Here is a 27000-nt window from a genome sequence, read left to right as displayed (position 1 = left end):
TGTGCTTTACTCCGCAGCTGGAAACAATGGTTTGTCTTGGAGCCTTTGGCAGAAAGTGCCTGGGGAGACTCGAGGCCGACCATTGGGATTCTGGAGCAGAAGTTACAGAGGCTCCGAGGCCAACTACACTCCCACAGAGAAGGAGATCTTGGCTGCCTATGAAGGAGTTCAAGCCGCCTCAGAAGTGATTGGCACTGAAACACAGCTGCTTTTGGCACCTCGACTGCCAGTGCTGGGGTGGATGTTTAAGGGAAAGGTTCCTTCCACACATCATGCCACCGATACCACATGGAGCAAATGGATTGCCCTCATTACACAGCGCGCCCGCATTGGAAACCCAAATCGCCCTGGGATTCTGGAAGTTATAACGAACTGGCCGGAAGGTGAAACTTTTGGATTATCGTCTGAAGAAGAAGAAGAAGAAAATCAAGTAACACGCGCTGAGGAAGCCCCACCATATAATGAGCTACCAGAGACTGAAAGACAATATGCTCTGTTCACTGATGGCTCCTGCCGAATTGTAGGAGCTAACCGGAAATGGAAAGCTGCAGCATGGAGCCCCACACGACAAGTTGCACAAGCTACCGAGGGACAAGGTGGATCAAGTCAAGTTGCAGAGCTTAAAGCTGTCCAGCTGGCTTTGGAAATTGCTGAACGAGAAAAGTGGCCGAGGCTTTATCTCTACACTGACTCATGGATGGTAGCTAATGCTCTGTGGGGATGGCTGAATCGCTGGAAAAAGGCCAATTGGCAGCGCAGAGGAAAACCCATCTGGGCCGCTGACATTTGGCAAGACATCGCTGCCCGAGTAGAGAGGCTGATAGTGAAGGTTCGACATGTAGATGCGCATATACCCAAAAGCTGGGCTAATGAGGAGCATCGCAACAACGAGCAGGTAGACAAAGCTGCCAAGGTGAAAGTATCACAAGTGGATCTAGATTGGCAGCACAAGGGAGAATTATTCCTAGCTCGTTGGGCCCATGATGCCTCTGGTCATCAGGGAAGAGATGCAACATATCGATGGGCCCGTGACCGAGGGGTGGACCTCACTATGGACAGCATCTCACAGGTCATCCACAGCTGTGAAACCTGCGCTGCAATCAAACAGGCCAAGCGAATGAAGCCTCTGTGGTATGGTGGACGATGGCTGAAGTACAGGTACGGGGAAGCCTGGCAAATTGACTATATCACCCTTCCCCAAACACGCCAAGGAAAGCGGTACGTGCTGACCATGGTGGAAGTCACCACTGGATGGCTGGAAACCCATCCTGTGCCTCATGCCACTGCCCGGAACACCATCCTGGGCCTTGAAAAACAAATCCTGTGGAGACACGGCACCCCTGAGAGAATTGAGTCGGACAATGGGACCCATTTCAAGAACAACCTTATAAACACCTGGGCTAGAGAACATGGCATTGAATGGATATACCACATTCCTTATCATGCACCAGCTGCCGGGAAAGTTGAACGGTGCAATGGACTATTAAAGACTGCCCTGAAGGCACTTGGTGGAGGAACCTTCAAGAATTGGGAACTAAACTTAGCCAAAGCCACATGGATAGTTAACACCCGAGGGTCTATCAATCGAGGTGGTCCTGCCCAGTCTGAACCCTTACACACAGTGGATGGAGACAAAGTACCTGTGGTACACATGAAGGGCATTTTAGGAAAGAGTGTTTGGATTAATCCCACTTCAGGCAAAGGCAGACCCGTCCATGGGATTGTCTTTGCTCAAGGACCTGGCTACACTTGGTGGGTAATGCAGAAAGATGGAGAAACCCGTTGTGTACCACAGGGAGACTTAATTTTAAGTGAGAGCAGTGTGTAAGGTTTCATTCTGTATGTATATATGCATTCATCTGTAAGAATGTATTGATTTAGGCATGTTGTAGATGGTAATAGAATAAGGGGTGGATTGTCCTGGGTTGTAGTTTAGGATGTATTCTATCACCATCTTCAGTTAATGGCCCATCAATGCCTTTTGCATGACTCAGAGATAACTCCCCCCGGGAGTTATCTCTCTCTTTAATGGGCCATTAAGGCCCTCTTCCATGACTCATCATCCCATTGTGAGATGCTCCGCCCATGGGGAAGAGCCAAGCATTCTCACCTGGATATAAGCTGGGATTTGGGACAGTAGAAGCAGCCCTCACCCACTGGATTCCCAGAGGACCGGAGCTACCAGACCTTTCTACAAGATTTCTGTTTCAGGAAGACCACCTCGTCTGGACTGCTTCCACCACCCTGATCAGGTTGTATTCTGACTCTGTCACTGGTTTTTTCTTTTTTGTATTTATTTTATTTTATTCTATTTTATTTTCCTTTTCTTCTCATTAAATTTTATTTCTGACTTAGAGCCTCTTACTTGGTTTGTTTTTAAACCACAACACTGCTGTATTTATTTGCTTCTGCATATCTATGGCAAGCTTGAGCGAGTGACTGCTGCCCTGGCTGAGGAGTCAGCAGCCAGGGCTGTTACATTCCCAGCCCTGGCACTGACCACCACAGGGGTTTGCTTCTGTCTGTCCTTCTGCCTGTATTTTACTTTCAGATTATCTTTAAAATGGCATAAGCTGATTTCACCACCAGCAGCAGCAGTGCCAACACAGGGTTTGCATGGAGAGAGACTGCTGGAAATCTTCTCTAGTCCAGTGTGGTCCTGTAGGCTGCAGCTTATCGTAATACAGAAACACTCTGTGCCTCCAAATTTGCTTTTCTAAGGGAGAAATGGATTATATGGGCAGGGTCCTGCTTATGATCTTATTTCTGGTGGATTTTTTTTGTCACCTTGTTATAAATGATTAGAAGCCAATTCAAAATAACAGAATTTATTTAGCAAATTTCCAAAACCAAATTAAAAAGCCAAAATAAAATTGGACAACATCGATCGAATGTTGGGTGGGCAGAGTGACAGTAACAACGGTACCGTCCAATCTCGACCACACACACTGGGTCTTGGCGTACGGTTTTTATACAGTTTATTTATCCTGAAGCCAAGTCCATTGAAAGTCCAAATATTCATGTATTTCTTGTGGTTGTATAGGGACAGGCGACAACGGAAGATTTCGGGCTGTAACGGTGAGGGAAAGAGAAAAGTCCCATCCCCCTCTCGAGATGAGCTACCCCTGAAAGGAATGTAGACCCCCTACTAACATGTGCCAGTACTTTTCCACTCCAACTACTAACCCGGAAAGTAGGGCAATATCCTGTCTGACGTAGTAGAAGACCCGAAAGTATTTAACCTGAAAACTTTACTTAATAAACGTCTTTCTGCAACCGTCTACCATATTGGTACAATGCGTCTGTTGCAAGACCCGACCCACCCATGAAAGCAAAGTGGAAGTCGTGCTGTATGTCTAAATACCAAAGCCTCCACTGTAGCAAAAACTCCGGACTGCTACAAGTGGTGCCGTAAACCCGGGAACGATTACCTCGGAGGACGGGAGCCACGCTTTGGAAAAGACACAGCGGGCAGGAATCGGCCGGTCCGAATTTCTGCGGAGGAGAAGGAAAACGGGGGGACGCCCCCAAGGACCCCGCGGACAGCATGGACTCTGTGACGAAGGTCGTGAGTAGGCTAGCAACCCACTCGGGAATTGCGTGGGACAAAAGAGATTTATTTCTTGCTATTGCAAGGTTATCGGATTTAGGCGCGATTTCACGCCCCATAGACATATTAAATTCAGAGGGGTGGGACAAATATACAGTTGCCCTGGCTGAAGATACAAAAGCCACCGGCAGCGGAAAAGTTTTAAAAGCATGGGGAAAAGTTGAAAAAGTGTTGCGAAAAGCAAGGGAAGAACAGGAAACTTGGAACGCTGCAAAAACGTGTTTATTCACGGCTAAGCAGCCGGGGAGAGGGGACCGAGGGGGCGCAGGACCCTACGGAGAAGCCCTAGAAGAGACGGGGGGGGGGTGCAGTGCTGCAGAAACCCCAGGGGAAAAGCGGGAATCAGACGCGTTAACCCCCTCCACAAATGCATGCATAAAAGCCGCGGAGCACGCGGGAAAACCCCAAATTCCCCCGCGAGAGCCCCCAGATCCGAACACCCCCGAAAAAACCGCGGCTTCCCCGATCGTTCCTCCCCGCCGCGTCCAGGGTCCGAGCGGCGACATTGCGCTAGGTCCGGCGGCGGCGCCGTCCGCGCGGAGCGGCGGCTCCCCGGCGCGGTCCGAAACCGCGGTCTCTCCGGCCGCTGAGACGCGGCGCGGGCGGGCGGAGGAGCGTACGCGGTTCGTCTGGGAGGAACTCGCGCGGCAAGCGCGAGACGCAGAGAGATTGGCTATCGCCGCGGAGGGAATACACCCCCCGCCATATGGCCAATATGGCGCCGACGGTCCGGCGCGGGGGCGGGGCGACCAATCGCCGCTACCCCCCCCGCCATGTGGCCAAGATGGCGCCGGCCACGTGGAGCGCGCGAGGGGGAGGGCGCCACGTGGCGATGCGAACCCGGAAGTGCAAAACCCCGCGACCGAGCATGCGTGGGGGGTCGGTGGAAATCCGGAGCCACCGACCTACATGGCGCATGCGCGGGAGAGCGGGGGGGGACGGACGCGCGGACAAGGACCTTTACCAATGTCATCTACCAAGCGCGGGGGCGAGCAAAAAGGGGGAACGTGGGACTACCCCCGCGAAAGGCGCCGGCGTCACCCCCGGTCGGAAGGGGGGGGCCGGGCGCGGGAGGCGGAATGGAGTCAAAGTAGAGGGGACATCCGAGCCCACCCGCGGAAGGCGGAACGGGGGCGGAGTCCGGCGAAAAAGCATGGGAAACCGGAAGTTTACCACCAGTTCACTTCCGATACGGAAGTGAGTTACAGCTCCACGGCGAGCTCTACAGAGAGCTCCGAGTCCGATTCGGAAACGGAGATAACAGATTTTATAAAGTTTACAGCGAAACGGAGCAAAGCTTTTAACAATGTAAGGGAACAAACTCAGTGCAAACTAACCGATTTAAGTCTGTTGCCAGAGGAACGAGACACACCACCAAGCCGTCAGAAAGCACCAGAGAAACCCGCGCGGGCGAGATCCAAGCACCAACGATATGCCTGTGTGATTTTGTTGCTGGGGTTTGTCGCCAGAGGACAAGCCAGCCCAGATTTCTACCCACACCAGCCATTCAGGTGGGTCATGAGACATCTTACCAGCAGTAAAGTGCTCAGAGACATCACCACACCAAACAGTCCATCCTTCGTGCTTCATATTATCGATTTGTTTCCAGGACAACCAAAGGTAGACCCTCATTCTCCATTTTCATCACACACATACCTATCCTATTGGTGCCCAGCTTCAAACGCAGGAAAAAGTTATTGTAATAACCCCGGCTGGGGATATTGCGGACATTGGGGATGTGAGACCATAGTAACAGACGCCAGGCCGTCAGGGCCTGGGTGGGACCCACAAGAACCTGACAAATTCCTGCAGTTCACCTGGGCACCCGCAGGTTGTAAAACACCTCTCTCTGTACACGGGAATTCCTATCGATATAGCTATAAAATCCCAAAAATCCGAAAGTGCATATACTATAACATGACAGTTTTGCAACCCACTCATCCTAGCTGGACGGTGGGCAAAACATGGACAGTGGTCCTTCAAGGGTCAAAAAAGTGGGTGAACGTGCAAATTACCAAGTCTCAACCCTCAGAACCCAGAGCAGTGGGGCCCAATAAGATAATTAAAAGCACACAGACAAAGAGAAATATGACCTACCCTAGGGCTGCACCTACAGGTGTCAGCAGAACCCCAACTAGTGATACAAAAGCCTTTCAGATGGACAAATTAGCTAGGTCAGATCCCGATCCAATTTTTCGTATGTTAGAAGCTACCTTCCTATCCCTGAATGAATCTAACCCTAACCTAACCAATTCCTGTTGGCTTTGTTATGATGTCCAACCCCCTTTCTATGAAGGAGTTGCTTTAAACACCCCATTCAGTTACTCCGCCGCTGACGCTCCCCAGCAATGTAGATGGGACACACCCCGCAGGGGCATTACTCTAAGCCAGGTCTCAGGCCGAGGCAAATGCTTTGGTAATGCAACCCTGGCTGAGCGAAAAGGGAATGTCTGCACCAGAGTTGTAAAGCCTAACAGAAAGAATAACAAGTGGGTAATCCCTGCTACATCTGCAATGTGGGTTTGTCAGAGGTCTGGAGTAAGTCCGTGTGTATTTCTTCCCAAGTTTGATGATTCTAACGATTTCTGTGTCCAAGTTCTGATTGTTCCTAGAGTCCTGTACCACTCAAACGAAGAAATGTACAGCCTTCTCGAAGAATCCAACAGGCTCCACAAAAGAGAGATATTGACAGGTGTAACTATCGCGATGTTACTCGCCTTGGGAGCAGCCGGCACCGCGACAGGTGTCTCAGCCCTGGCAACACAACACCAGGGTCTGTCTCAGCTACAAATAACTATAGATGAAGACCTGCAGAGGATCGAGAAGTCCATTTCCTACTTGGAGAAGTCAGTCTCTTCGCTTTCAGAAGTGGTTCTACAGAACAGGCGACTAACATTCTGTTCATAGGCCAACATGAGATGCTGTGAATTTAAAATTGCCAGTCACAAGATTTCAAACTTGCCTGGCAAAAACTTACTCAGGTTTCCAAACTCCTTTTTCCCTTATTAAATCCTAACCTTCTACCTCATTTAGTGCCTATATCTATATATATATATGTGTATAACTACCTCGTTCTTTTGTGAGAGAGGGGGGGGAGATGTGGTTGTATAGGGACAGGCGACAATGGAAGATTTTGGGCTGTAACGGTGAGGGAAAGAGCAAAGTCCCATCCCCCTCTCGAGATGAGCTACCCCTGAAAGGAATGTAGACCCCCTACTAACATGTGCCAGTACTTTTCCACTCCAACTACTAACCCGGAAAGTAGGGCAATATCCTGTCTGACGTAGTAGAAGACCCGAAAGTATTTAACCTGAAAACTTTACTTAATAAACGTCTTTCTGCAACCGTCTACCATATTGGTACAATGCGTCTGTTGCAAGACCCGACCCACCCATGAAAGCAAAGTGGAAGTCGTGCTGTATGTCTAAATACCAAAGCCTCCACTGTAGCAAAAACTCCGGACTGCTACAATTTCTTTATTTCCAAGTGAAGTTTTGAAAGGGGTTCTCGTAAGTATGAAAAGACAATTCAGGAGTCTTCCCGGATTTCTTCTCCAGATCCTCCACCAAGATTGATGGATCTTCTACCAAGATTGATATCAGATGTCAAGCAGCTGTGAAGTGGAGACCCATCCTTGATGAATGGGCCATCTCCAGTCTGGCTATGTCATTTCTGTTGCAAATGTTGTGGTTTCACAGCTTGCACAATAGGCCTTGGAATCTCGGAGATGCCCTGGAGTAGCTTTAATAGACCAAGTCTTTGATACATTATATACACGAATGTATCCATTACATTTACCACAATCTACTTCTACTGAGATTTACCTTTTAGGGTCAGTTCCTTGGCATGCACAATCTGGTGTTATTTCTCTGACTGCACTGAAGCTGTTCTGCCTGTGACTTGTGTAATACAAACTGGTGGTCTCAGATGGTCATCACTGGTCCTCTCCTGTTGTATTTCTCTGGGGAATGTTTTTTTCCCCAGGGCCCCTGGAGCTTGTAACCCTGTAGTTTGACCCTTCCTTCCTTTCTGGACCTAATTGGCTGAGTTCCAGCCATCCCCCCTGGCAGGAGCCTTGATAAGGTCCTGCTCTTCCTCTTCTCGTTCTCTTACCTCCTGGGGCCTTCTCTTACCTCCTGGGTCCCCTCTTTCCTCCTGGGGCCCTGCCTCCTACCCTCTGGGCCCTTGCCTCTTGGCCCTCCTGCCTTCGCCTCCCCGTATGGAATAAACGTCTTGGATCAACTCTGGGGGTAAGAGCCTCTTTTGGAATCTTTTGCCCTGGTCCCCTCGAATCATTTCCCCCAAAGCCTCCCAAGAAACAGAGCTAGCCCCGGGGGGCTGCGGGGGAGTGCTTCACTCTCCAGCCCTTTTGCCATCACCCTCAACAAGATCAAGTGCTTTACCACCCATAAAGACATTGCCATGTCATTCTGATACCCATCATGCTCACTCATTTTTGCAGACCAGGTAGATGTCCCAGGAAAGTGTCTGCTGGAGAACTCCTTGTTGAAGCTGCCTGTGCCAGGTTTGTTCCTGAAGAGCAGAGCACAGAGGTGCTTTGCAAACATTCTCACAGCCTTTGAACAGCACAAGGCATCTCTCCACCACTTATTCCAAACCTGAGTTAGCCTCTTCCTCTGGGACCACAGGCAGGAAGTAGTAGTCTCCAAGTAGAAGCAATTTGGGGTGAAGACAGCTCTCCTGTGTTGTCTGTGTGGCTGCTCTGAGCAGGATTACTTCCACTCTAAATGTGTTATTGCAGGGAATAGACGGGAGCTGAGTGGGGCTGCAGGGGCTGCATGGACAATAAAAGGAAATGCCTCTGCTCTGCATATGGTCTGGAGACGGAGGGTGCAAGTGCCAGGCAGGAGGGGTTGTTGTGCAAGACAGGGTCCAGAGGGGAGGCATCTGCATGAAAACCAGAGTAGAAGAAAATATTTGAGAGAGAGTGGATGCATGGGTGGGTGATGTCAAGGGAGTGGGAATGAGACAAAAGAGGCTGTGTATGGTTGTGTGTGAGAGGATTGCAAAGATGAGATGAGAGGCAGAATGTCTGTGGGTGGCATGGAGAAGGATGCAGTGCCTGCTCTATGCTGCCAAACAACACTCCATCCCAGATGCTCTGGCCACCTTTTCAACCCCATCAACTACACTCTTATTTTACCCTGTTAAACCTCTATATCCAATGACCTTTTCTGAAGAAGAAAAATTGTGGTATAAGAGTCTGGGTAGGGTGCCAAGGTTCAGCAAGAGCTGTCCATACCTTCAAGCAAACAAACAGCATATTTTCAAAGCTCCCTTGAGCACACAGAGAGGCTTCAGAGTTGCTGTAGTGTTGGATCTGTGGGTCATTAGAGGACAACCTCTCCAGAAATGTTTCTCCTGATTTTTGAGTCACTGAGCCATCTTCTTAAAAAAAGTATTCACACACATATCAGTGTTACCACAGGGAAAAGAAAAGTGTGAAAAACGTGATTCACTTTTTTTTTTTGTGAATTTTAAGAAATAGGTTTAATAAAAGATAAGACAATTAGGAGATAAAAAAGCAAAGTACGGCCAGCCAGGTGACTTGGCATTTCAGAGACTTTCTTTAAATACCCTTTCTGTTGTATCAGTCTGTTGAATATTCATATTTTTCCATAAAACTAGTTTCCATATTCCAGGGACTGCTTTGCGTGGCCCCTCCTTGGGTCTGCCTTTTTAGAGCATGCATGTTTCTTGGCTGTGTCTTCATTATCACCTCCAGCTTGGGCCTTGGTCCATGCTTTCTTCAGATGGGAGATGCTGATAGTTGGTGTATCAATAGCAGAGTCTTCTTTACATGTTCACTGGATGTTATCCCAGCCAAACAGACAGTTTAAGCATACTATATCACTACTACCACTATGCCTAATTTTCTTTCCTAACAGCAGAAATAAAAACTTATATCCTTACCACAAAGTTATTAATCATATAGCACACATCTTGCGAAAAGCCAACTTTATAATAGGCATTTATAACAAAAAGCTTCATCCTTCATTGCAGTAGCCTTCCAACTACACTCCTCCCTACAACTTCAACATTTTGCAGTTCAAGTTTTTGCTTTGTTTGGAGACTGCCTTACCCACATGGCTTAGACAAATATGCAGCTGACTCCCAACACCCTGGGGTGCTAGCAAGTGACATTTGAAATCAGACCCCTCTCTAAGCCAGGTTCCTGAAAAGCAGTTGGCATGGGCAAAAGAGGTTGATAAATAAAATTAACAGGTTTGAAGACAAAGTAGAGAAAAAAAAATCAAGCTTGTTCATAAATATCCTTCAGAAAGTGAAAACATAGCAATAGTGACCTAGTGGGAGGCTCTGCTCAAAATTCCAGAGGATCTTGGTAATCTGATATGTACAATGACTTCATGAGTTTGGAGTCCTTCTGAAGAATCAGGCCACAGCAACACACACTTTGTCTTAGCCCCTGCAGGCCATCTCCATGCCCTGCTTCTGCTGCTTGTGTTTGTAAAGGGTTTCAGCTTGTTCCTTTGGTGGATTGTAACTGCCCTGGATCAGCTTCAAATAAAAGAAAAAAAAAGTTAAAAAAAAAAAGACAAAAGGAGCCTTCAGAGGTCCTGAGCACTGTGCCTAGGTGGTGATCTCATGGCAGTAATGACCTCAGAGGTGTGCTTTGCTTGGTTCAGATTCACAGACCTGCCTCTTTCCAAGGATATTTTTAGTGGGCCAAAAACATCTGTAAACACACCCCTCCAAAAATACATGCTGCAGCCATGCAGTTACAAACAATCATCATGTGTCTCATGTTAACTCATATGTGCTCCTCTTGGGAGATATGGGGTCTGCAGCCACGGTCAACCTGTTGCTGCTGTTTATCTCACAGCTCAGATGCCCCAGCCCACAGCTCACAGGTGAGTGAACTTAGCCCATCAGTTATAACCTGTGCCATGCAGTACAGATGTCTCCTGTGGAGTTCCTGATGCTGGATCCCAGATTGGGGGACTATTCCCAGGTCTTATTTCTCTTATTTCAGGTTAAAATAATTTTTGGGTAAGCCACCTGAACTTTGCTGTGCTACTCATAACTAATCTATTTGAAACAGGAAGGTGTTCCTGGGGGTCCAGTTTTCCAGGATGAACATTGTGCTCCTCACAGCCGTGGCCATTTGATGGTTGTTGCTCAGAACTGTTCTTAGCAATGATTGCAAAGAGTTATGGGTTGCCCCGGCAGAGCCCTCAGTGCTCTGCTTGCTGACATTCTTGGTGCTCAACACATGCACTAGATCATTTTCACAAGCTGCTATGCATTCCTCTCCAAACACACGTGAGATGCACTGATTACCTCCTTTTCCAAAGACTAAATCATGTACACAGGACTAAGGCTGAAAGCTGGCAAGAAGAACAACCCTGTCTGCATAGGCAGAGTGCTTCTATTCCAGCTGGTAGATGGGGTCTGCCGCTTGGGACCCAGAGAGCCACAACCACCCCCAAAAGATGTCTTGCTAAAGACAGCTTCTTGGGGGGTCGGGCACTCCTCAGCTGTCAGAGGGGCTTCTCAGCAGGAGGGCAGAGCAGTGATTTTTCAGCTCAGTGATTTCAGCTCAGTGATTTCAGCTCATGCCCTTGTGAGTTTGCCCCTCTTTTAGCCGGCCATGGCGAGAGAGAGAGAGGTCTCGTGTGGAATTTCCACAGGTGGTAACTTTATTGCAAAGGTACCAGCGAAAGGGTCCAGGGATGAGGAACCTCTGCCGACCAGAGGAAACCCAGGGGTTTTATGGGACACCAGGGTGGGAGGAAAAGGGTACAGAACCAATCAATTGTAACAGATCTGCATAAGTTTGCGAGGGGTCTTGTGGGTCTACGGACAGGTCGGACAGGTCGCAGTGACTAGGAGGTTTGTCTTTGTCTTAGGGGCTCTGGGTGAAGTTGCAAAATTCTTTCTTAACTCCTCAGCTTGGCTCCCTCCAGGGCAAAGCAGCTGGGGCTCCGCCCACCCCCACAACTCCTCCTTTCATATTTAGTAAAAAAGCCTCACCAGCTGTTCTTTTAAAGCAGCGTAGGAGGCATGAAAACATAAGCAATACGATAACAATCACAATGAAAATCCATAAAACACTTTTAACCAAAGAGGCCACCCATCCTGTCAATCCCCATTGTCCAAAGAGGTTGTCGATCCAGTCCAGAGACTTTTCTGTTATGTCTTTTACTAATCCTTCTAGTTTCTGTATGTTCGCATGGATGGATGTTGAGTGTGAAGAAAGGTTGAAACAGCACATTCCTTCAAAGTCCTGGCATCCGTGTCCATTGACAAGCAGCAGATAATCAATCGCTGCGCGGTTTTGGAGGGTTGCTTGTCTGGTGGTCTCCTCATCCTTTAAAAGATCACTTAAGGCAGCAGATGTGGCATTGGCTTGCTTACTGAGCCAGCACCCCAGGTGATCTATATCACCAAGGGCTTTAAGCGCAGCTAACCAAGGGGTGAACACAGAAACTGCAACTCGCTCTACCCAGTGTATGTTGTAAATATGACTGTCACAGTTTGCATCATACTCTGAAAAGGATCTCTTTTGGCGTGTGGATACCTTTGCTTTCCTCCAGTTATGTAGTAGTGTAATATTTGGAGTGAGAGTAGAAAGCTTTCTAAGGCTACAGGGGCCCCCTTGGAGGTATGAGGGAATCCTAGCCCAAACTTTGTCACCACAGATAAAAAACATCCCTTTAGGTAGCCCTTTGGGGTGGAGAGTGGACATAGAAAGCATGTGACTGGTATAGTTGCACCAATTATGGTTATTGTAAGCTTTATTAATTGGTGATATGTCTCTTTTGTAAGTGTTTTTTGCCTGGTCAATTCCTGGCCAGTGTTGATTTTTGTGTATGAAATAGAATTTGATACAATATGTTGCCTTAGAGGTCCCCAGCAGGTTTAATTCTTGGGGTTCATCTTTGGCATTTGGCAGAATTTTGGTCCACTCATCTTAAGTATCTACTAGGTTGAGTCTCTTACCTGTGGTGCGGAGGATTTCTGAGTTAGTGATGGGCCAGTCATCTGCTACAAAGGGAATTCCTACCAGACATGTGGAAAGTGGGTTATCTACGCTTCCCATAGACAGGCACAGATTGTCTTGTTGGAGTGTTTTTGCTAGGGTTACCCAAACGTTGTGGCTAGGCTGTGGGACGACCCAGCTGCAGGCATGAGGCAAGGTGGAGAGCATCCAGGCAGCGATGAGGACAGCATCAGCGCAGATAGATTTCATCTTTGTAACAGGGATGGGGCTTCTGAGAGGGAATATAAGCAAGAGCGATTAGCTTTGTGGTGAGACGGGGAGGGAGGTTTGGTAGGGGTTGAGGGAGGGGAATAATTTGGGGTGAAAAAAGGGGTGATAAACACATAAACTGAGGATCAACTTTTGGTCAGACTATTTCTGGCCTATGGCTTGGGTTTTTTTGTTTTTTTTTTCTTCTGAGCATCTTGCTTGGCTCTGTCTCGTCTGCTGTCGGGTGACGGGACAGTTTCTTTTCTGGTCTGGGGTCATCCGGCGACGTCTCCTTCTCCAAGCCGAGCTGGTCTGGTTTTGAGGAGGTCTTGTGATTGACTCGGGAGGATTTTTGTCTGTGTTTGTGGGAGCATTATTAGCAGGGCTCAGGTATGGTTTAATGTTCTTTCCTGGAAACTATTTTGGGCCAGATGGCAGTTGGACACAGGCATAGCCTTTCTTCTAGGTAATTAATTTGAAAGGGCTCGAGATCTGGTGTGTTTTAGGATCCTTTATTAGCACTGGTGGTTTTTCTGTAAGCTTAGCTTGGGATGAATTTGAGAAGTGACGGAGTATTGGAGGGTCAGGCTCTGATGATGTACAGTTTAGGAAGTTGATGACATAGAGAGCCTTACAGAGTCTTTTTACGGGTGACAGAATTTCTGTGTCTCTCCGCTGCTGGTGGAGGGTTCTTTTGAGGGTTTGGTGAGTCCTTTCAATGATGGCTTGCCCTGTGGGGTTGCTGGGTATACCTCTCTTGTGTCTTACCCCCCATTGATTGAAGAAATTTTGCAGCTTTCGGGAGGCATAGGCTGGGCCATTATCTGTCTTGATTTCTTTGGGGCCTCTTAGGGTGGAGAATGCCAAGAGAAAGTGTTTGATGGTGTGGGTGGCATTTTCTCCCGCATGAGCCGATGCAAACACTGCTCCAGAAAATGTGTCAACTGACACATGCACATATTTGGATCTCTCAAAGGATGGGAAGTGGGTCACATCAGTTTGCCACAGTTGGCAGCTGTTCAGTCCACGGGGATTAACTCCAGCACCCATAGATGGTATTTGGTAGTTTTGGCAGTTTGGGCACGTTGCGACGATGGCTTTTGCTTGATCTTTCGAGAGCTTGAACATCCTGATGAGGGCAGGTACATTTTGGTGATAGAACATGTGTGACAGTTTTGCCTGGGCAAAGATGTCAGGGACATTTGTGATCTCTGCTGGCATGGCCAGCACATCTGCTCTCCTGTTCCCTTCTGCAATGAGACTAGGAAGGTCAGTGTGCGATCTTATGTGCATGATATGGTAAGGCTGTTTTCTGTGGGAGATTAAATGAATGAGTGTAGAAATTAATTGGTATAATTTTGGATTAGGGACTTCTTTGAGGAGAGCATGTTCAGCTCTCATAGCTATGCCGGCAACATAGGCTGAATCTGTGACTAAATTTAAAGGTTCATTTTTGAATTTCTCAAAGGTTCTGACGACAGCTGCTAGTTCTGCGATTTGTGGAGATCCATCCACTATTTGGATGTCTGACTCCCATTCTCGAGTCTTTGGGTTCTGCCAAGTCATTACCGATTTGTGGGATGATCCTGAGCCATCTGTGAAGACAGTTATGGCTTCCAAGGGTGTCTGGCTCTATACTAATTTTGGGGTCAGATGGAAGGCTACATCGCGATTGAAAAGTCTGTGTTTTGGCATGTGAATGGAAATTCTTCCTGTGTAGCTATCTAGGGCGAACTGGAGGCTCTCATTGGTCTGAAGCAAATCCTCTAGATTTCCAGCAGTTAATGGCAAGTATATGCATGCAAACTCACACCCTGCAAGTGAACGGATGCGAGTCCTGGCCTTTTTTATTAAATATGCTATTATTTCTTGGAAGGTGGTGATTGTCTTTGTGGGTTGGTTGTTTGTAAAGATCCATTCGAGTATCAGCAGAGGGTCTCTGAGTTGGGAGTCCCATTGGAAGATCAGTCCATGTGTTCTGGGTTGAGCTGCCTCCTATCCCATATATCCATCCCATATCTTGGATATGTTGTTATGTCTCGCAGATGAACCCCGCCCTCTTGGGCGGGAGCCTGCAGTTCCTTCTCTCTTTTTTCTTGCTTGGCTGTTTCAGCTCTTGCTTCAGCTAGCTCGGCTGCTTTTGCATTCTTCGCTTCACTTTGCTTCGCTCTGCTCTCCGGCTGCCCCTGCCGCCGTTTTTCTGCCCCCCCCGCTGCTTCTGTTTGGTTGGGTTTTTTTTTCCCTCCTTCCTTTCTCCCCCTCAACCCCACAAGGTTTGAACCGGCTCCGGACCTGACCTGACCTGAAAAGTTGGAGAAGTCCCGGGGCTTGCAACAGACGCGTCAGCACCCTCCTCATCACAGTAACCCGTCTTTTTCCCACTATTCGGTGTTGGGGAGTGTATTTTTGTCAATAAACCGGTTTTTCCACTTTCCTCCGAGGTATTTTCCTTCCCGAACCCAGGGCTGGGGGGCGGAAGGGGTGGTGGAGGTTTGGTTTAGGGGACTCCTTTTGGAGGTTCTTCCCTAATTTACTCCAAACCAGGACACCATGAAATCGAGGGGCTTTGCCCAAAATGGCAAACAGGAGAGGCAGGCTGGGCTCGACGCGATGGGCTTGATGTGAAGACAGGACTTCCTGGACTCTGGCGATGGAGTCTCGGGCTTCTGGCGTGAGGGTGCAGGGAGAGTTCATGCTCTCATTGCCTCGGAGAAGATTGAAGAGGGGAGCGAGGTCTTTTGTTGTGACCCCAGCAGGGGGCGTATCCAATTTATAGATCCACACAGGCTGTGCAAGTCCCTTAGAGTCTTTGGGTTGTCTCGGATGGTGAGCTGCTGGGGTACGATGGTCCTCTCACGGATCAGGAGGCCGAGGTAAGTCCATGGGCTGGTGTTCTGCACTTTGTCCTCACAAATCTCAAACCCTGATGCTTCTATGGTTTCAATAGCCTTTTTAACAGTTTTGTCCAGGTAGGTTTTTTCTGCCGCACAGATTAGGATATTGTCCATATAGTGGTGGATTATTGCTTCTGGGAATAGGGTCCTGATGGGAGACAGGATGTGTGCAACTTACCATTGGCATATCGATGGCGATGCTTTCATTCCTTGTGGAAGGACCAGCCAGTGGTATCTCGTGAGCGGGGTTTGTCGGTTGAGAGATGGAACAGAGAAGGCAAACCGTGGAGCGTCCTGTGGGTGAAGCAGGATATGGAAGAAACAGTCCTTTATATCAATGATGGTAAGCATCCAATCTCGGGGCAGCATCGATGGTGAGGGTAGGCCGGGTTGGAGGGGTCTCATGTCTTCAATGAGTTCATTAATTTTGCGTAGATCTTGGAGTAATCTCCATTTGTCTGTGCCGGGCTTTTTTAGGACAAAAATGGGAGAGTTCCAAGCACTGGTCGTCTCAGTGATATGTCCTTTGGCAAGTTGCTCCTCCACCAGGTTCTCTAGTGCGCGCAGTTTTTCTTTTGACAAGGGCCACTGCTCAGTCCAGGTTGGTGTATCACTTTTCCAGGTAAGCTGGGGAGTGGCTGGTGGCGCCCTTCTCTCAGTGGCCCCAATCAGAAATCCTGGTTGGAGATTCGGATGGACGCCCCCCATTGGGATAGGAGGTCTTGGCCCCATAGGGTGATGGGGACCCTTACCACGTAAGGCCGGGTGGTTGCCATCTTGCCCTCGGGCCCTTTGATGACAACATTGTGTTTGCTTGTCATGGAAACAGCAGCTCCACCAATCCCCGAGATTACAACTGCCACTGGCTCCAGTCCCCAGTTGTCTGGCCACTCAGAGCGGGCCAGGATGCTAATGTCCGCGCCTGTGTCGAGCAGACCTGGTCGGTGGACTCTCTCTCCTTTGCAGAACAAGGTGCACTCGATGACTGGCCTATTTGGGCCCACAATCTGTGCCCACATCACTGTCGGGTTGAGTGGGAGCTGTTCCGGGTGGTTCTGTGGAAGCAGGAATGCTTGTGCTATCGGTGTTCCCTGTGAAAGAAAAAAGGGAGGGTCCGTGCAGCAAAGCTGAACAAGAATTTCTTGTCCAGGAAGCACGGTTTGTAATTCCGGCAGTACAGAAATTTTCTCTGGGCCTTGGAAGGTGTCACTCAGGATAAGGATGTCCGACGGACCTCCTGGGGGTCCATATTTTCCTGTGGGGATACAGTAAAAACGTTTGTCGACAAGGTTAATAGACAGTGATGTTACCAATTGGCGATGTGTTCCCGTCTGTGAGGCTCCGTATGTTGGGTCCTTCTCATGTGTTCCGGGATCCCTTGGGATGGTGTGCCACGATGTCTCCACTCTCTCGGCTCTTGGGTGGGATGGTGTGGCCTTTGATTTGTTGTTCGGATGCGGGGCCTGACCGCGCCCTGCTGGGAATTTCCCGGATGCTGCTGGTACTGCTGGGGTCTCTGGTACCTCTGGATGCGACGGTCCTGGATGGGTGATTTCTCAGGACACGTCTTGATAAAATGTCCGAGTTCTCCACACAGGAAACAACGGGAATTCTCCTTCGACAGTGCTACTGCAAAAGCACCAGAAACTCCATCTACAATACCTTTGACAACTGCCTGGGTCATGTTGTTCTCCGTGGATGCGTAGCGTGCGCAGCTTTCTACCATCTGTTCAATAGTTGGTTCAGTATCTAAGGGCAAAGCTCTTAAAATAGTTTTACATTGTTCATTTACATTAGTCATAGCAAGTTTTGTTAAAAGTTCTTTTCGCCCCTCTGGGCTTTCAATCTGTTTTTCCAGGCTTAATTTAAGTGTCTATAAATTGGACAAAGCTTTCATTTACTGCCTGCTTGATATTAGAAAAATGTTGTGTAGGAACAGAGTCATCAGGTGTGAGGAGCAGTGATGTCTTTGCAGCAGTAGCTATGTCTTGTAGAGCTGCCTCAGGCAGCGTGTTTGCTTGTTCTAGGGGTTTTTGGAGGTCACCTTCTCCAGCAAGTTGCTGAATTGTTAGGTTCCTCTGATTTGGATCATTATGATAGGTGTCTGATAATGTTTTTAAGTGTTTTTTCCACCGTCTTTCCCATAACATGTATTCAGTAGGGGTAAGAAGGCAGTTGATAATATTTTTAATATCATGTGGTACAAATGTGTAAGCAGAGAAGGTAGCTTCCAGTAGATTTTTAAAAAAGTGAGAACTTCTACCATGTTCTTTTGCTGCTGTACAGAGTTCTTTGAGTTCCTTGTAAGGGATAGGGTCCCATGTCTTTCTGTGTGAAGAGCCTCCCCTTTTGCCTTTTCCTAATATGACTGGGAAAGCTGTGATGTTTTGGGCTATCTCCCAGTCCCCTGCTTGTGTTGCTTGCCTGCGTGTCTGTACCCAGTGGTCATCTGAATCGGAGTCTGAATCAGATGGGGTGCTATCGGAGGATGAATAAGCTGTAGCAGGAACTTTTGCACGGCGAATTCGGGATGCCGGCTTTTCATTGGGCAGGGGAGGCGGGGTGGGGGGAGAGGGGTGTCTGGGGGGATGGGAAGGGAGGGGGTCGCGGTGGTGGGGGGGGTCCGTGTGACAGCAGCATGCAGAACGTTGAGTGGGGTGGGGGGGAAGGGATGGCAGCAGCGATCTGCGGCTCCCGTGGTCACTGCTGCGGTGGGGGGGAGGGGGAGAGAGGGGTGGCAGGAGCCGTCTGCAGGACCCGGGATGTCCGGGGCGGGGTGGGGGGCGCAGCACGGGACCGCGGAGGGAGCGTGCACACGCGGCTGCGGCTGCTCTGCCGCGCGGGAGGTGTGAGCGGCGGGGGACGGCAGGGGTGCCGCGCTCGGGGTCTGTGCGGACGGCGGCGGAGCCGGCGGGCCGGTCTTCGCGGGGGAGGTGCCTGTGGCTGGCATCGCCGGAGCCGTGGGGTGGGGGGAGAGCGGGGGGGCGCTGGGGGCGGGGTGGATCGGCGCCGGCGCGAGGGGGGGCGTGGCGGCGGCGGGCAGCGGAGGCGGGAGGGGCGGGGTACACGCGGTGTCAGGGGAGGGGGGCGGGGTCGGGACTGCCGGTTCGGGCGCAGGGGCCGGGCCAGGGGCGGGGCGGAGCGCCTCCGTCGGCTGTGTTGCCGAGGCGGGGGGCGGGGGGGGGAGGAGGCGCGGATTCCTCAGGAGCGGTAATAGTCGGGTCATTAGCATGCGAATAGGCTGGGGGCTGGAGTGAATAGAGTGGCCGCGCCGGGGGGCAGGGCAAACCAGTTTGGCCAGAACTGGAAGTGGGGGCGGGGCGAAAGGGGATTTCGGCGGCGCGGGTTTTTTGTTTTTCTACTGATTTTGCAATGGTGTGAAAGATAGGATAAAAGCATGCAACAGAGAAGTCCCCCGCAGCCTGCGTGTTGTAAAGCTTTTTCCCGACTTCATCCCAGAAGAAGTTAGAGGATAGAGAATCAATCGTTATATCAGGAAAGTTTTGTTTTAGCCAGGTAGTGAAACGTTTAAGGTTTTTTCTTGGAAGTTTTTTCTTAGATAGATTTTCAAGAAGGGTATTTTTAAGGACGGGATATATATCTCTCTCAGGAGGGGGTGTTCTAACAAGCTTGTTCCCCATGCTAAAAGGTTTCTATGCCCCACGCAGCAGAAAAAGAGAAAAAAAAAAAAAAAAAAAAAAAAAAAAAAAAAGAAAAAAAATAGAAAAGGGACGCGAAAGATGAGAAGCGCTTATACTTACAACCTGAAGGTAGCGTCCGGTGGTCTGCTGGGTGGTGGCCGGCCGAAATTCGTTCCTCAGAGTGGCTGGAAAAGCGAGGGTCACGAATTTTCCTGGGCAGGGTCGTTGCTAAAACGCAGCGAGAGCTGGTCCAGGAGGTAGCACTCGAATCAGCTGTTTTCAGCCCTAAAAAGGGTGCAGCTTTTTCACTGGAATGCAGGGGGTCCAGAGTCCAGAGGCGGTTCGGGCGCCAGATATTCCAGCTGGTGGATGGGGTCCGCCGCTTGGGACCCAGAGAGCCACAACCACCCCCAAAAGATGTCTTGCTAAAAACAGCTTCTTGGGGGGTCGGGCACTCCTCAGCTGTCAGAGGGGCTTCTCAGCAGGAGGGCAGAGCAGTGATTTTTCAGCTCAGTGATTTCAGCTCAGTGATTTCAGCTCATGCCCTTGTGAGTTTGCCCCTCTTTTAGCCGGCCATGGCGAGAGAGAGAGAGGTCTCGTGTGGAATTTCCACAGGTGGTAACTTTATTGCAAAGGTACCAGCGAAAGGGTCCAGGGATGAGGAACCTCTGCCGACCAGAGGAAACCCAGGGGTTTTATGGGACACCAGGGTGGGAGGAAAAGGGTACAGAACCAATCAATTGTAACAGATCTGCATAAGTTTGCGAGGGGTCTTGTGGGTCTACGGACAGGTCGGACAGGTCGCAGTGACTAGGAGGTTTGTCTTTGTCTTAGGGGCTCTGGGTGAAGTTGCAAAATTCTTTCTTAACTCCTCAGCTTGGCTCCCTCCAGGGCAAAGCAGCTGGGGCTCCGCCCACCCCCACATGCTTCCATGGCAAAAACTCATACTCTCAAAAGCACATATTTTCCCATAAATGGCCAGTCAAAAAGAACCAGCAACCATGAGCTGATGTGGGCATAGGGAGGAGCTCTAATGTCCATTAATGATGAGGACCAGCTCTGTAACATGATTGAACTGCAGGATAAAATTGTGGGTGACTTCACAGCCAGTGCAATGTGCACTGATGGTACTTGGAGCCCTCAGCTAGCAGTTGGGGCTTGGGACGTTCACCTGCCCACCAGCCCTTGGAGGACACAGAGCAGAAAAAGCCCCTTTTTAGCACACTCAGGTTTTCAGCAGCTGCTGAACATCCAGACCAAGCAGCACACACCTCTGAATCCAGCCTCTCTTGGGCACTGACAGGATCTGACAGGATCTCCTGAGCTTAACAAACTGCCTTTGAGGAGACAGAATGTCCTCTAAAAACCACGGCAACTCCTTTAAACTATTTTAGAAAATACGCCGCTTTAATCACCTGTTTAGAGTATATTTCAAAAGCTTTGTCACATAGGGACATAAAAAAGGCTCTCTGAGCCTCCCAAAATTTAGAGTATTTTCTCTTGAAATTACCCTGTTTCAGTGTACTGTTACAGCAGATACTGGACACCAACAAGGTCAGGTCACACTGTAACATTTGCTGTCATCCTGAGTTTGCTTCCATTGCTTATTTGACCTCATATTTTCCACGCTTGGTCCCTCTTAAGAAAGGTTATTTTGTTGGTATAGAATCCCAATAGGTATTTTCAAGTTCAAGGAAAGTGAAAAGAAACAAACCCAACCCTCCCCCACTGTGCAATCCTCCTCTCTGTACCAATATAGAGGCTGTGCTTTTTTCGACAGGCCTTTATCAAGGAGAGATGAAAAGCAGAATTCAGGACCAGGTCTGAAACCTGGACTTAATCCAACACCCCTAAATCTCTGGATGCAATGATGCTACATTGCAGTGAGACAGGAGGGTGGAACCTGGAGGGAAATTATTACCAGTGCTTGAAAGTTTCCCCTGAGTGTGCTTTGGAGCCTCTGTAAGAGTTTTGTAATGGATCTTACCAAGGCTTATCCTCCGTCACTGTATGGGACAAGTCATTGCTGCTTCAGTGTTTCTGCTGGGGTAGTTTGCATGAAGAAGACTTCAACATCAGCTTCACAAAGCAGAATTCTCAGGTGACCTGGCCTTTGTTCAGGAAAAAAAGGAAGTCACAGGTCTCCCAGCATCCAGGAAACTCCTGCCTTTCTGCTGCCTCAACAAGACCCAGTATATGAGAGCAGAGAGCCGGGGAGGTGCTCTTTTCAGCTGGGAATTTCAGCCCTGAGTTCTATTCTTCTATTCAATGATGATCAAGCAGTCCCAATGCAAACAGACATTCCTGCCCTTTCAAATTAGCTTTGTGTCAAGCTATTTCCAGGCAGGCAACGACAAGAACAGGCACGGGAAGATAGCCTTTCTCATGCCATTACTATTAAAGATCTAAAGACCTGTTCTCCAGCTCTTTCCCTTTCTGGTCCCTCCCACATCTCTGCAAAACTGTTGAGAAAATACAGCTTTGCTAATCCAGAGGCTCTCTCCTCTGAGTCTGCAGGACTGAAACAGAAGCAAGGCAAAACCTAATTATCACACTGATTAAATCATGGACCGGTCTAACTGGGTTTACTCATGTGATTAAAATTTCATTGAAATAGGAGAACAGGAGGTAACCAAGGAGTTATCCCACCAATTTCAGTGGATTGTCGATTTTTGCATGAGTATTTGTGGGAATACACAAGTCTGAGAGTAAGACAGACTTAATTAGCATAACTAGTCTGGTGACTAGGATGCAGTGGCAAGGACAAACAGAACTTTGAGCTTGTTAGCGAGGAAAACATAATCACGGAAGATTATGAGGTGCTTTATTGAGAGCTCTGGGAGCCAGGGTACAAACCCAAATCCAACTCCAACGAGGGCCCAAGAGGGCCTCAATATTATACCCCTCCGTTACACAACTCTATGTTAATCATTAACCTCCATTGTTCTAGTGTATACACCCAAGCATGAATTTTGGTAAATATCTTCCCTTGTGATTCCCATGTGTCCTGGTTTGGAGTAAATTAGGGAAGAACCTCCAAAAGGAGTCCCCTAAACCAAACCTCCGCCACCCCTTCCGCCCCCCAGCCCTGGGTTCGGGAAGGAAAATACCTCGGAGGAAAGTGGAAAAACCGGTTTATTGACAAAAATACACTCCCCAACACCGAATAGTGGGAAAAGACAGGTTACTGTGATGAGGAGGGTGCTGACGCGTCTCTGTCTGGCCCGGGACTTCTCCAGCTTCTCAGGTCAGGTCAGGTCCGGAGCCGGTTCAAACCTTGGGGGGGGAGGGGGGGGGGAGATAAAGGAAGGAGGGAAAAACCAAACAGAAGCAGCGGGGGGAAAGAAAAAAACGGCGGCAGGGGCAGCCGAAGAGCAGAGCGAAGCAAAGCGAAGCGAAGAAGGCAAAAGCAGCTGAGCCAGCTGAAGCAAGAGCCGAAAGCCGATGCACTATAGAAGTGGCGACTGGCACCTGCTGATCTTCCACCTTCAACAATCCCACAGCAGATGGGTCATCTGATAGTCCAGACAGGGTGTTCAGTTGCTTAACACCCTCTGTTTCTACAGATGCTATTCCAAATGCCCATCTGAATCCCTTTGGGTCTTTGAAATACCCATTCCGAAGAAAATCTATGCCCAGAATACACGGGGCCTCTGGGCCGGTCACAATCAGGTGTCTCTGCCAGTCCTTTCCAGTCAGGCTCACCTCAGCCTCCAACAAAGTCAACTCTTGTACTCCCCCTGTCACCCCGGCAATGGAAATTGGTTCTGCCCCCACATGTTCCAATGGCACCAAAGTACATTGCGATCCAGTGTCCACCAAAGCCTCATGTCTCTGTGGCGCCGATGTGCCAGGCCATCGAATCCACACAGTCCAAAACACACGATTCTCCCCAACCTCTACCTGGCTAGAGGCAGGGCCCCTCTAGGCCTGATTATCTTTCCTTCTTTGGACATATGTCCTAGAGGTTCCCTCCAGGGGATCAGACATATCATCATTGTCCCGGCTGCAGACAACTGGTGCTGCTCTCTGTTTAGTAGGACTCCCTCTTTGAATCCTACCTTCTTTCAATTTACGCACCCGTTGTGCCAGAGCAGCAGTGGGTTTTCCGTCCCACCTCCTCATGTCCTCCCCAGCTTCACGCAAGAAGACCCACAACTCGGTTCTCGGAGTGCGCCTTCTCTCCCCAACAGAGGTCTGCCTGCGTTGAACACCAGGGTCTCTAATTTGAATGGCCGAAATTTGGAGGAAGTCCTCCCTAATCTCTTCCCTGAGTTTTTTGTGATTTTCCTCTAATTTATCTTCCAATTTCTGCAGTCGTGTTTCCACAGCTGCAGTCCTGGCGTGAGTTGCGCCATGTATGCATCAGCATATGCTCGAAGCTTCCTTGCCATATCGAGCACGATTTCGTGTGTCTCCTCCCGCTTCATTATTGCTAGAGCAGAAGCGTATTCAGATGGTCCAAGTCGTACAAGTTTTCGCCACATCACGGGTGTACATGGTACCAAATCTGGGTTCTTAGTGTTTAGGTCATCTGAGAAGATAATCTCTGCCACTGCCATTTCTCTCAAGCGTTGAATCCCTTGTTCTATGGTCTTCCACTGGGTCTGCTGCATGTAGAGATCGTCTGCGCACAGGTATCTTTGTGCCACACTTCCCAGGACTCGTTCCCAGAGACTGCAAGGGGTAGCTACCCTCATCATTCCTTGGTCAATAACTGGATCATGTGACAGGGAGCCCAAATGCCTTGCTTCAGTGCCATCCAGAATTGTTGCTTCGCCTGCAGCATCCCAGAGACGGACTAACCAACTAATTATAGACTCATCTGGTCGTCGGGTATAATCCTTTCTCAAACCTCGGAGGTCCTTCAGGGAAAAAGCATCAATAGTGGGTCCTGATCTTGTGCCAGCTGGTTGGACATTTGATCTTAGGCCAGTTGATCCGGCTCCCAATCGGGTGTCAGTTAGTTCGGCTTCTGATTTTACGTCAGTTTGTCCAGCTTCTGATTGGGTGTCCTCGGGAGGCCTTGAGGGCCCTTCACCTTCATCATCATCATCCTCTACTGGTCGATCAGTCTTTCGTGCTCTCTTTGCCCCTGCGACTGCCAGTGTCTTAGACTCCCTGTCTGGTTTAGCTGTTGGCTCGGAGCCCAGGATATTAGCTGCAGCCTGAGTGACTGGGGTGGTAACTAGCTTATCTCCCTGTTCCCTTTCTTTTATCTGCTGTCCTTCAGTATCTAGCAGAGTACGGTAAACATATGCCAGGGCCCAGCTCACTGCAACAATCCTTTTCTCCTTAGTATTACCACAGCACTTCTCTTTCAAATACTTCGCCACCTCAGCTGGGTTCTGAATTTGTTCAGATGGGAAGTCCCAGACTATAGGATCAGAAAATTTCTTTAAAATTTGGCCCATATCTTCCCATTTCCCACTCCACTCAAGATTTCTCTTTGTTGGCTTTACCCCTAAATCAGGAGTCTCATTAGCTCTTTTAGAAATCTCAGCTTTCATTTTATATAAACTGCAGACAGTATAGAAAAGACTTACTAGATTAAATGCCAGAAAGATGGTCTCTTTAACACTCAGGGGAAACTGAACATTTTCTAATAGAGATGTAAACAATTCAAAGGAGAAGAGGGAAGACAGAGGCTGAAAAAACTCTTCCCCTGCTTCTCCCCTAACAAACTGAATGCACCACCATAACAATGAACGATACACTTCCGGAACAGATTTAAACATCTTAACAGCCCTTCTATAAAGCATCACAAGCAAGCCTAGTCCAATGAATATTCTGGTTAGTACCCCACGGCCCCAAAAGCTACGTATTAGTAGCAATACCAGAGCTTTTTCTATATAAGGGAATAACCCTAGGTACCACAGAGGTATTAAAACCTCAAAAATCCCTGGGGACCAGAAATATTGGCAGGCTTTCACCACGAATGACATTATGAATCCAGAAAAAAACATCCCAATACACCCACAAAACAACTAGAACCACCAATATTATTATTAAGGTTTTTCCACTTTCTCTGGCCCTTTCCCGAACCCAGGGCTGGGGGGCGGAAGGGGTGGCGGAGGTTTGGTTTAGGGGACTCCTTTTGGAGGTTCTTCCCTAATTTACTCCAAACCAGGACACCATGATTCTGGTATGAGATAATAATCACATTCAGCTACCAACAATTGTTACAATTATATCATCTATCTTATGATGATTAGGTACAGTTTCACCTAACCTAATAAAGGATAGCTTTGTTTCTAAGTACAAATTGTCCCAATCTTTCCTTCCCCCCCCCCCCCCCCCCCGATTACTCAGGCAAAGTTATACTTGATTTGGTTGGAACAATGGAAGCAACATCCTGGTTGCAGTGAAGCTGAGGTTCTATTCCCAGCTTTGTGGCCACAGAAATTATTTACCCTATCTCAACATTCCCCCCTTTGAAAGTATTTTCACTTTAAATCTACTAAGTGTAAATGCTTTCATTCAGTACAGTCCATTCATCTTCAGAGTCTATACTGGATGCTCAGCTTCAAATCTGTGATTGATGTGGGCTCCGTTGTGAAAATTATTACAGATCGAAGGTGCTGGAGGTGCAGTCTTGTCTCGTGTCAGCGCCTTCATTATTGTTCTGTTCCAGGATGTCCTTCTTTGTATTTCTCCTTTTAGGATCCTATAAACTAACCAAATCACTAGAAATATGATCAGTAAAATTATCAAATTTTCAAGGATAGATTTCACCCATGAATTAACATTCAATCCTAATCCTCTAAGAATTTTTCTAACCAGCTAGTCGCTAAATCCTTTTGTTCCTCTTGTACCTCATAGTCTATTTGTCTTAACTGGCTAATATCATGTTCTACATCCGTGGTTACATTTGCCTTTTTGACATATTTTGCTAAGCTGCCCTTTCAGTATCTGGTTTATCTTTTTTACTTGTCCACTTGACTGGGGTCTCCGTGGGGTATGGAGGTCCCAAGATATTCCCAATAATCTACTCATCTCCTGCACCACCTTGGCTATAAAATGTGGGCGTCTATCTGATGATATCCCTATGGGCACCCCAAACCTGGGAATAATCTCCTGTAGTAACCACTTAACTGTTTTATTTTGGTTTTTTTGTTGTTGTTGTTGTTGTTTTTTTTTTTTTAATTGGTGCGACAGGGAAGGGCTTCTGGCCATCCAGAAAATGTGTCAACCCCTACTATCAAATACTTATATCCTCGGATTCTGGGCAATTCTGCAAAATCTACCTGCCAATAATCTTCTGGTTCTATCCTCACCCAAATTCTTCCTAGCTGTGTTTGTCGTCTGGCCACTGGATTGTTCTTTAAGCAAATCTCACATTTTGACATTACTGATTTTGCCATTGTTTGCATCTGTACTGAGATTACATATTGTTTCAGTGATTTTACCAATGCCTCTGCACCCAAATGACACTCATTGTGTCTTATTTGTAAGATTTCTCTCATTACCAAGGGGGGTATGTTGCTGTTTCTTTTTCAGCAACTGTGGAGGCTTGGTCTTCAGGACCGACAGCACGGCGTGTACATTCTGCTCGTACCGCCGGGCCTAGTAACAAACGCTAATACCAACGTGGCAGACGGTTACAAAGGCGTTTAAGTA

Source organism: Sylvia atricapilla, chromosome W (assembly GCF_009819655.1).
Source record: "Sylvia atricapilla isolate bSylAtr1 chromosome W, bSylAtr1.pri, whole genome shotgun sequence".
Classification (NCBI taxonomy): Eukaryota; Metazoa; Chordata; class Aves; order Passeriformes; family Sylviidae; genus Sylvia; species Sylvia atricapilla.
The sequence above is the reverse complement of the archived record's forward strand: the minus strand, read 5'-3'. Positions refer to the sequence as shown.